The sequence below is a fragment of the Pleurodeles waltl genome, chromosome 4_2 (genome assembly GCF_031143425.1).
Source record: "Pleurodeles waltl isolate 20211129_DDA chromosome 4_2, aPleWal1.hap1.20221129, whole genome shotgun sequence".
Classification (NCBI taxonomy): domain Eukaryota; kingdom Metazoa; phylum Chordata; class Amphibia; order Caudata; family Salamandridae; genus Pleurodeles; species Pleurodeles waltl.
The window spans coordinates 967,774,771-967,785,395 of NC_090443.1; the positions used below are offsets into that span (position 1 = coordinate 967,774,771).

The 10,625-nt window shown below is 43.8% G+C and overlaps 1 pseudogene; it reads left to right on the top strand.

Annotated features, from left to right (window-relative positions):
* Positions 1-8,893: 8,893 nt before the first annotated feature.
* Positions 8,894-8,948, top strand: LOC138294309 (U7 small nuclear RNA; annotated as a pseudogene).
* The last annotated feature ends 1,677 nt before the right edge of the window (positions 8,949-10,625 follow it).

Consider the following 10,625-nt stretch of genomic DNA (forward strand, 5'->3'; position numbering starts at 1 on the left):
AAATGTTGATCAAGAATTATTCCATGCAGTATGAGCATGTGTGAAAGTGTTTCATTACGCATGTCATATTCTCACATTGTCTTTGTAATTGCAATTGTTTGTCAGTGCACGGAGTCTGAGTATATTCTTCCTTCCATGCTTTACAGGTGGACCTGCACCGTACACCGTGGGAGAGGTGGCTCATTTTGAGGACCCCGACACCTACAGTGACTGTTGCATGTATGCTATTTTTATTGTTTGCTAGTGATGCATGATGGACTACTGTCTGTTCAACAGAATTCAAGGTTTGATGCGCTGCCCATTCATTAGTATTGTTCCATTAGTGGGATTTCGAATATCACTTCAGTTTCAGTAGACCTATGCTTATCCATCTCTCAGATTTAGGGTCTGTAGGCCATACCAGTCGGGCCCGCTATGGGGAATGGGATGAGTCATATGGAATACACTGGTTAATGTAAGAGTTGCTCTGGGACTTGGCTCGGACTGAGTCTGCATTTCAGACTGACATTCTCCCAGATAGCTTCTGCAAAAGGCTTGTCTTAAATATGCAGCTTCCCTAGTTGAGGATGGACTGAGTACACTGTAGGTTGGATCTTCCGGGGGCATGTACTACCACAAGTTGCACTAGAAGTGTGTGGGACTAGAGTGCAATGGCCTAGGTGTTCATTCTACTCATGATCATGGGTGTTCTTGCTCCTCTGTGTGTGTGGTAAAATATGCCTCACTGGTAGTATGTGATGTTGGCCTGAGTCAGTACATTTTGACATGTGTGGACCTTGGATAGGACAAGGTTTGGCTGACTCCAATTTCTTGCTAGCCATTCATTGGTGTTGTGTGTGGAGGCAAATACTTGTTGAGCTTTCTACACACTCGTCGGTGTGCTTTGAATATGGGATTGTTGGTTGTTCTTCCCACCCCACCCTCAAAGACTGCCATGTGTTTGGGAATAGGGTAGCTAGGACTGTGGCAACCAGTATGTTACACATACTTGTGACCTTTGGCAACTTTGTTTTGAACCTAGTGTACACATTCGGTTATGGCACATGAGTTCTATATTAGCAAAAAACAATTACAAATGTCATATATTGAGGGTTGTAATTGTTATCACATAGAGTGACATATGTAGTGAAGTCAGTAGGCGGAAGAGGTTCAGCCATAATGTCAGCTGCATTACCCATTATTTGGATGAGCAGTTTAGGCTGATGTCACCCATCATGTAGAGACATGGATATGCTAGGTGTGAGATGCCCTTTGGTATGCAGGCTTCACATGTACTTCCTCTGAGACTTTCAATGATCTATGTTGTGAAAATCGCTGTAACAAATACAGTACAAGTAATGTGCAATTGACCCATTGTGCTATTCCACCCAATGCATTTCCTATGGTAAATAGTTGCCCTTTCTCTTCACAGCTGCAAACATGAGTGCCGCACAGAGACATCAGTTCGAAAGGCGTGCAATGAGATACCGGCACATCCTGCAGGTGCAGTCGGGGTTCAGAAGGATGGCCTGAAAATACCAAGCGGATCGGGCCTCCGGAGCATGGTGGGCCTCACCACAGGGTGGCCCAACATTGCCCACAACAGCCACCACCACCACATCCACCAGTTCTACGCAAGTGGCCCCAGCAACGGCGGGGACAGTTGACCCTGCTTCTGCAGCACGACCTGGACCCAGCAATTTCCAAGCTGCAGGACAGTCCAGTGGGCAAACATCAACTCCAAAACCGTGCACCTCTGCCAGCACACAGACTGCAGCAGCCCCTCCTGTTGACCCTGCGGCATTCCTGGCATTAAACAGGAAAATGGAAAAGTTTATTTCCAAGGTGGACAAGCTAAGCCAGGATGTGGCCTACATTAAGAAAAGGGTTCGGTCCATCAGGCGGACCCTACGGAGGGCCAACCTCTAGGACTTTATAGCTTGTTTTAAATGTATCCCTCCCCTCTCTCCTCTTTCCTTTTTGTAATGATAGTTGGGTTTTGGGGATTAGTGTTAGGTTAGTGTAGGTTGTTAGCTTAGTTAGTGTTAGTGAGGAGGGTGGGGGGTCCTTATTCTTTCTATTTTTCATTTTTGTGTGGGTGGGTGTCAATGTTGGGATTCCTGTCTGTTTACAAAAAAAATTAATAAATATATGATTGTTTAGGATAGTATAGTATGTGTGTAGGTTAGTATGTGTTGTCCTGCATGTGTCCTGTCTCATCATGGTGGGTGGGGGGTTGATGTTTAGATCGATTCGTTATATGTGTAGAGTAAGTTTAGCTTAGGTTAGTTAGGGACAGTTGTGGGTTAGGAGTAGTCAGGTTAGATTAGTGTAGATATGACTTTTCCCTTAGTTGCCTCTGGTGTGAATACATAGGAATAAACATATAGTTAACCCTTTGCATTATGCGTTAACTGCTACTTGATCATGGGCTTGACATCAGTGTAGGTGAATGATTTTCTATGACATTTATGTCCTATGCTACCCACCACAGAAAATGGAGGTTTAACATGGCAGCTACCCCTGTGCTAACTTGGTAAGTATCCACCATTTGGTAGACCCACCATTAGTAGTTTACATCGATCACCAAGGATTTGTGTTGATGAGTAGGTATTCTACATCACAAAGTGTGCTTCCATTTGGTATAGTGGTAAATTTATTAGGTCGGACTGCAGTGTGATGTTCAGGGACACCTTTGTAGATGAGGTGTTGTTAACACTCTTGTCTTGTTGTCTTCATTGCTGACATAGATCATGTGTGTAAAAATTCAGCATGACTTCCCTTCATGGAAGTATACTCAGAAAGGGTGATTGATGCAGTGTTTAGTTGTGTTAGCTTAGATTATGCTGCATAAATTCATTTTTTAGTATTGCATGGTGTCTACATTTATCAGCCACCATTAGTTGACTTGGATTGCTATAGATGGAGCATTATTCTGTCCAACACAGCATAATTGTGTGTGGTTTGTCCCTTCATCAGTTATTCTCCTCAGGATGGTCAGGCTATGATGCAATCCTGGCCACTGCACAGATGTATCAGACTACATGATGTCAGGACAGTTGTATTGACAAGCTACATGGTTGTTACACAGGCACTTTAGAGTTATTTACTGCACAGTTGATGTGTCAAATAACACAGAGACATATAAGGTGTGCAAGTGCTATTTATTGATAGGTGCTGTTGTGCAAAATATACATTGTCCATATTTGCTGAGTCCGTTCTGGTGCATTCTTACATGGTGATCCTACAGAAGGGGTGTGGATGTTGCTCCTGACATGCTGGGGTGATGTAACAGACAGTGCAGAGGGACAGGATTTGCCGAATAGTAGGAGAGAGACATTCGCTGGCAATGCTGACAAGTCATACAGTGGTTAGCAGAACAGTCATTCAGTATAGTTGTAGTGAGACTGGCATTTGACAAAGCGTAGGACCTTGGTCAAAGTTGGCCATGGTGTAGGGGCTAGTGCTTCCGGGTACTCTTCCGTGTGAATGTGATCTATTCCATGTCTTCTTCTTCTGGTGTGTGTGTTGCCAGGTTTGTCCTTGTTGTTGTTGGTTGTGAAGGGGCAACACACACCTCAGTGTTAGAAGACGTGGAGTCAGACATCCCGGGGGCTGTTCCCTGTGAAGTTCTTAAGGGCAGTACTGCAGCAAGGAGGACCTGCTGGTTTTTGAGAATAGCAGCCACATCACGATGGTAGGCAGCCAGGTCAGCCCTGAGGGAGTCATGATTGCATTTGTGCATGCAGTGGAAAGTTTGGGGTGCGAGGTGTTGTGGCAACTCCCTTACTGCAGTGGTGAATTCCTTTATAGTTTCTTGTAGTCCTTGCAGTATGGATGTTAGGGCTTGCATAGCTGCTGCCTGATCTGCAGATGACAACATGCACGAGCGCACCCCCTCAAGGCTGGCTGCCATAGTTTGCATCCCCACCCGCACCTCCTTGGCCAGCTCCCACTGTACACCAACTACAGTTCTTTCAAAGCTGGTGCCAGTGTCGTTAGAGTCCTCAGCTGTGTAGGAGCTGGCAGGTCTTACAATTGGGGTGGTGGGTGGTTCTTCTGTGATGGCTGCTTGTTCTGTGCTCCTCCTTGTGACTGAAGGTGGGGTCTGGAGGGTTTCAAGGACCTTTTGGATGGTCTCCTGGGGAATGTTTATGGGCTCGTCATCCATGTCATCAGGGAACTCAGGGACAGGCATATCGGCAGGAGATCCATGTTCCTCTGCAATGAAACAGGGTACAATTAGTGTGTCTGTGTTGTGACAATTTTGACGTAACATGCAAGCCTTTTGATGACTTTACTTTGTGATCTTGTTTGGTATTGGTATCTGCTGTCCTTCATATAGGCATTGTCATAGGCCTATGGCCCACCTGTGTGTCACATGTATGATATAGAGTTATCAGACTTGTCTGCCTAATCGCCTCTAGGTGTTGCTTTGTACCAAATAGGCAATAGCCATCTTTTTGTCCTTCTCGACCCTCCATGTATATCTATTCTTATGGTGAGACCTTTCACTGGCTGTGGGTGTTGTGATTGCCCTGGCAACACACTTGCCTCTCAGGACCTGCCCCAAAATCTGTTTGTTCACATTGACCTAATTGTAATTGTAATGTGGCATATCCTATGCATGGCAATGTTACGATGTGATATGGATGTAGACATTGTTGATGTTTCCAGCTGATGTTGGGTAATGTGTGTTTAATTGGATTGCCCTGTTTATCGTTTCAATGTCCTATTTGGTCCTCTGACTGTGCAGGTGTATTTCAGTGACCAGTTGCATGTGTCCCCTCCTCAATGTTGTTGTCTGAGCAGTATGACATTAGTGATTTTGCCTTGTTAGCCAGGCACGTGAGGGACCCTGACGTATGCAGCATGTGTGTGTCCATAGTGCTGTGTGGCTCCTATTGCTGTTTACTTTGGCTGATGTATGTGTCAACTATGGGCATTGACATTTGAGTGTACTTGTGCCTTTGTCTTATTTCTGGAGATTGTTGCAGATGTTATCCTCACCCCCTAATTTAGGTATGTATGTTCCATGGGGAGGTTACTGCCATTGGCTACTATAGCTACACACAGAGATCAGAGGTGTTAGTGTCAACTCTTGTTGCAGTTACATTGCAGTTGTTGTTTTGGCTACTGGATTACTGATAGGGACCTAGTTGATGTAGGATATATATTGACTGACGAGTGCCAGGATGTAAGTTTGACGTAGTGGCCTTCCCACCTGTCAAGGCTTTCCCTTAGCTCCATTGTTGTCATGACAGGATGCCCCCAAAGGACTGTTGTTGGTGCTGTGTTATGTCGTGCCCCAGCTTCTGTCTGTGCTGGGCATGCCCCCCTGCCGTGCCCCTTTAACCATGCCACTCCATATATATGCTGACTTACATGCATTGTGTAGTAGAGATTCCCCCCCCCCGGTTGCAGTTAACATTATTGCATTATAATTCCCCATGAGACTTACCCTGCATGTGCGTTGTCTCGTGGTAGTCTGCGCTGTCCTGTCCTTGAATCCCTGTGACGATCTCCTCAGGGATGACGGCTGCGACCATCTCCTCCATGTGGTCCAGGGCCTCCTGGTGTGCTGGACTCCCACCTCCAGTCTGCAGTGCTGCCTTCCTGTTCCTGGCCATTTTTTCCTTTGTCCTACGTTTGCAGTCATGCCAGCGTTTCTTACACTCGGTGACTGTCCTGCGTACTTCAGCCACACTGTTGATCTTGTCAACAATTTGTTGCCATATGGCCTCTCTCCTGCTGATTGGCAACTTAGAGGTGATGAACAGTTGGTGCTGGTGTTCCGTCACCTCTTTAACCAGGATTTCCTGCTCCTCTGCACTGAAGCGACACTTTCTTTTTTTTCTATATATGTCCTGGTTCCTGTATGGATCATCCTGGCTGGTTCCTGGTCTGCTGTCATCTTCCTGGGGTCTGTAGTGGCATCTGGGATCCATTTTGGCTCTCCTCTGCTGAAAGGGCAGTGTTCGCGGGTAAATTTGACGCTATTGCGTAAAAAAAAACGGCGCTTTCCGGTTTGCGCTGTCGTAAATCAACCCACAGTCATTTACGTCACGTTAACGTTGTTTTCCTTTACGACTTGACGCCGATGTGTGCGTCAAAAAAAAATGACTCCCACCTGTTGGTTGCGCCGCCGTACGTCAAAGTATAAATTTTACGCCAGCACGGCGCATCGAAATGGCGTTAGCCGGCGGTAAAAATTTTGACGCAAAACTGCGCCGGCGCAGCTTTGCGTCAAAAAGTATAAATATGGCCCTGAGTGTTTTCTTTCATGTGCCTAAGTCCTGTGTGACTACAGTGGTTTTGCATGAACTTTCCATGTCTTCTAGATAAGCCTTGGCTTCTCATCCAGAGCTACCTCTACAGACCCTGGCTTCTAGACACTGCCTACACTTCACTAAGAGGGGATACCTGGATCTGGTGTAAGGTGTAAGTACCTTGGGTACCCACCACACACCAGACCAGCTTCCTACAGTGCCACATATCTATAACTAGAGGGACTTTAAAATGACATTAACCCATACTGGAGAGAAAAACTCTGGAAGGCACTATAGACAAAAACATGGCTGACATAGCCATATTTTAGAACGATTTCATCCTAAGATGTATTTGGAAAATGCAACACCCAACACCATGCGATTACACTTTCTTCTTCCATCGACATATACAATTGTTATCTGAATCAAAAATAGTTTCCAACAATTGTATTAAATGTGTGGGCACAATGAACACAGTACTGTGGGGGAAGAGAACAAGTCACATCTGGGGACTGAAAAGGAAATAAAACAAGAAGACACCCACAAAGAGAACAAACTGTTACAAAAGCACCTATTAAGTAACCATGAAGACTCAAGCCATATCCTTCTGATGGGGCTAAAACCAGAGAAAGAGAGATGGGTTAAAATAATAAACTTTGATACAGAAGCTACAAAGGAAGCCCTCCATAAATGAGCCTGCTTTGAGATTGGGAAAATCTTGGCCATGCGTTGTAGCCAGAGAGAGGTGCAGAATAACATTTAAAAAAAATGAAAGATTTATAATTCGACATTATTGAAACAAATCAAGAAAAAACAGCATCAGTAAGTGTCAGGTTCCTTTTTTGTGCTGGGGCAGGTCACTTTGAAGTGTAGTCAGTGTAGCACACCACTCCTCCCCAGATGTTCTGACAGGAAGACCTATTGCCCTCCACACCCAAGCCTTTTTGCCCACTATCGGGCCCCAGTACACATTTCCCATTGGAAGAGCAAGCACCAGCCCAAGAGGAATAGCCACTCATAGAAAGACCCTGGAAACGTTCGGCAGGGAAATGCCACCTGGGGAATACAGTCTGGTGACCCTGGACACAGGCACATTTGGCCTAGGTAGGAAAATGCCAACTTTCTGAAAGTGGCATTCCTAAAAAAATAATTTAAAATCTGGCGTTACCATGAAAGAGGATTTTAAATTACAATGAAAATGAGAGAAATACGTATTTTGTAGCTGTTTCCTAACTGAATTTAGAACCTATTAACTGTAATAAGGTAAACAGTGTTAGTCTATGGGAGTCTAACCTTGTGACAGTGACAACCTACTATGGGAGGTTTTAACTGCCAGGAAATGTAAAACATTCAATATACATGTCCCATTTTTTAACTACTATGTACCTGCCCCAGGAGCCTCCAGGGCGTACCTTAGGGGTAACTTATAAGTTTTAAAAAGGGAAGGTTGAGGCACGGCAAAAGATTTCTTTCTGCCTGGTTGAAAGGGCCGTTTAAAACTGCACGACAGGCTACAATGTCAGGCCTGAGACGTGTTTTTTTTTTGCAAATTCACTCCTTGTGAGAAAGCGGAATGAGAAAGTGGACTGCCATCACTCACAGGGAGTTTAGCTAATGGCTGAAGTGGGTTGAACCTCTGTCCCATGCAAGAGACCAATGAACGAAGAGGGCTGGCCCAGCCCCTACAAGTAAAGTATATTACGCATAGAGTTTTAATTACATTGCAACATCTTGGATAGAGCAAGACCTAAAAAACACACAGTTGCTTCTATCTAAACAGGTTGTTTTTTCAATTCATTTTGACATCAATTACAAAAGGGCACAATTCAACTCAATTGTATGGAGTTTCGTAAAATGCTGTGAAGCAGCCCTGCTGTGATAATGCTGGTGTTTTTTAAACGTTTCAGCATGAATCAGTGGATCTCATCATGACCTGGCGCATGTTACAGAGGCAATAAACCTTACTTCAGAATACGGAGAAATGACATCCTTTCTTTTAAATAGTAATTGGTGTGGAAATATTGAATGGTAAACCAGAGTTAAAGTTTAATGACAGGGTCGTAGGGTCAAGGCCACCTTATAGCTGCCCTGAACATTCCTGGAAGAAACAGAATAGTTTTGTCCAGAATAGACACTGGACAATCTGATAAGAGCAGCTAGTAGTAGGGTGAAAAAAGACCTACTCCAAAAAGACCTGGGCGCGTGACGACTCTATAGACCGTCATTTTGTCAGGCCTTACAATTGATCCCAAACCGCGATGGCCGTTTGTTAGCTCATATCTGCTCTGTTCTACGTTTTTCAACCCTGTCCAGCGTGGACACCACGCCTCTCAGTCCAGTGACGTACAAAGAAATGGCGAGGCATTCTACGCCAGTGAAGCGTTTGGTTTGCAGGCGGCAGATCTTAGGTGGGGCGTGGCCACAGAACAAATATTTGCATATTTTCTCGCAGGGCCAACAACCTTTTTCCTTTGTTTCCATGTGTTAAATTATCAATACTGTCTTTCGTTAGTACCCTCAGATCTCTGACTTCTTGCCATTCTACTAGAAGTGAATATGGTTAAAAAAAAAAAAAACAACGAACAAGTCCTAATAGAAGTGGGTGTTACTTAACTCTACCCTTATGAATTTGAGCACTTATATTCAAGAACACAGCTTTTTACTATTTGTCTAGAAGGTTCTTCTGAAAGAAGAGCCACCTACTTATGTGCTAACAATAGTATTAAAGTACCATTACCATCATCATCAGCTTTATTTGATCAATGACCATAAAAACAGAGAGAATAAATAATACTTAAATAGATAAATCCACATCTATAAATTGATATAAAAACATTAAAACAATAATAAACTTGGATTGCACATAAAACTCTAAAACTTATCTATAAAAGAAATGAAGCCTTAAATTGTTTTTTGGAAGTGACATCGTGTACGCCAAGCTGCTGCTAAATACTTGCTTACTGAAAGAATTACATCGGCTGAATTATGGCTTTTTAAAACCCGTAGAGCCAAGGAACAGTTCTTAAATCCCATAGACCTGCATATATTACGAATCCATTTTGATCGCGGAATCTCATAAGCTGGGCAAAAGAACATAAAATGCTCAATGGTTTCAAGAGTGCCGCCACAAGCAGGGCATATATCAGGAAGATTAATCGGCCCCCACCTATGAGTCAATGACATCAAAGGCAAGGAGCCAAAACAAAACCTTGCATATAAGCTCTTGCCCTGTGAATCCGGTATAATGTCCAAATAAGATTCAAACTTTGGAGACCATTTGAGATCAATAAAGGAATTGGTTAAGCGACCATGGGATTTATGGGTTATGTAGTTATCCCTAACATGAGACCAATAAGTTTGCTTTAAGGCGTTTTTATGCTGTCTCTCTAGTTTATGGGGATTTTCCCAATAGTCACCCAGACCCAACAGCCGAAGCCAATGGGCCACATGACGAATCCAGGGAAGAGTGTTGGTATTTTGGCATTTTAATAGGTCGAGTAATGAGGTCTTATATATATCTAGTTTGGGGGTTATCCATAACCTGATCCAATAAAGGAGGGGTCTTAAAATAGCTAGATCTGCTACTCGGTTTAACCCCAAATCTAAAAATAATGGAAGCAGGGGTGTGGTGCGTGGGCATGCAATTGAAACTCTTGCAAAAAAATTTCCCCCACACTAATCTTGTTACAGTTAGAGAAACCCCATACTTTCGCTCCGTACAGGGCTGCACCTTGAGCCTTAGCTATATAAATATATATTGCTGGAGAAACAACTTTTGTAACGGTGCTTTGATAAAAATGCAATATAGATGAAGCTCTATGTTGTAGGAGCCCTGCACTTTTTGTAATCTGGTCTACCCATGATAGTTTGCTAGTTAACCTAACTCCCAAGTAGTCTATAGAGCTAACTTCCTTCAAGGGGACTCCTTTAATGTGAATGGAGCATTTTTTCCTAAGTCCTTTAGATAGCACCATCAATTTGGTTTTGTTGATATTAACCTCCAACCCATGATCGCTGCAAAATTGACTAAACCGATCAACAAGGATTTGCAACCCCATTGGTGTCTTAGAGATGAGAAGCGAATCATCGGCGAAGAGCAGGATGGGAATTTTTTGTGTGTTCAGAGAGGGAGCATCATTCTGACATGTGGACACAGCCTTTACTACTTCATTAATAAATAAGGTAAATAATAAAGGGGCTAACACACAACCTTGGCGAACTCCCCTTCTAATTGGGATCTGTTCAGTCAGTTCGCCTTGTTCGCCCCACCTCACTTGGGCATAAGTGTTATCATGTAATCGTTTTAAGAGGAGTAGTAGGTCCTCTGGGACTCCCAATCTAACCAGCACTTCCCACAGTTTGGCTCTTGGAACCAAA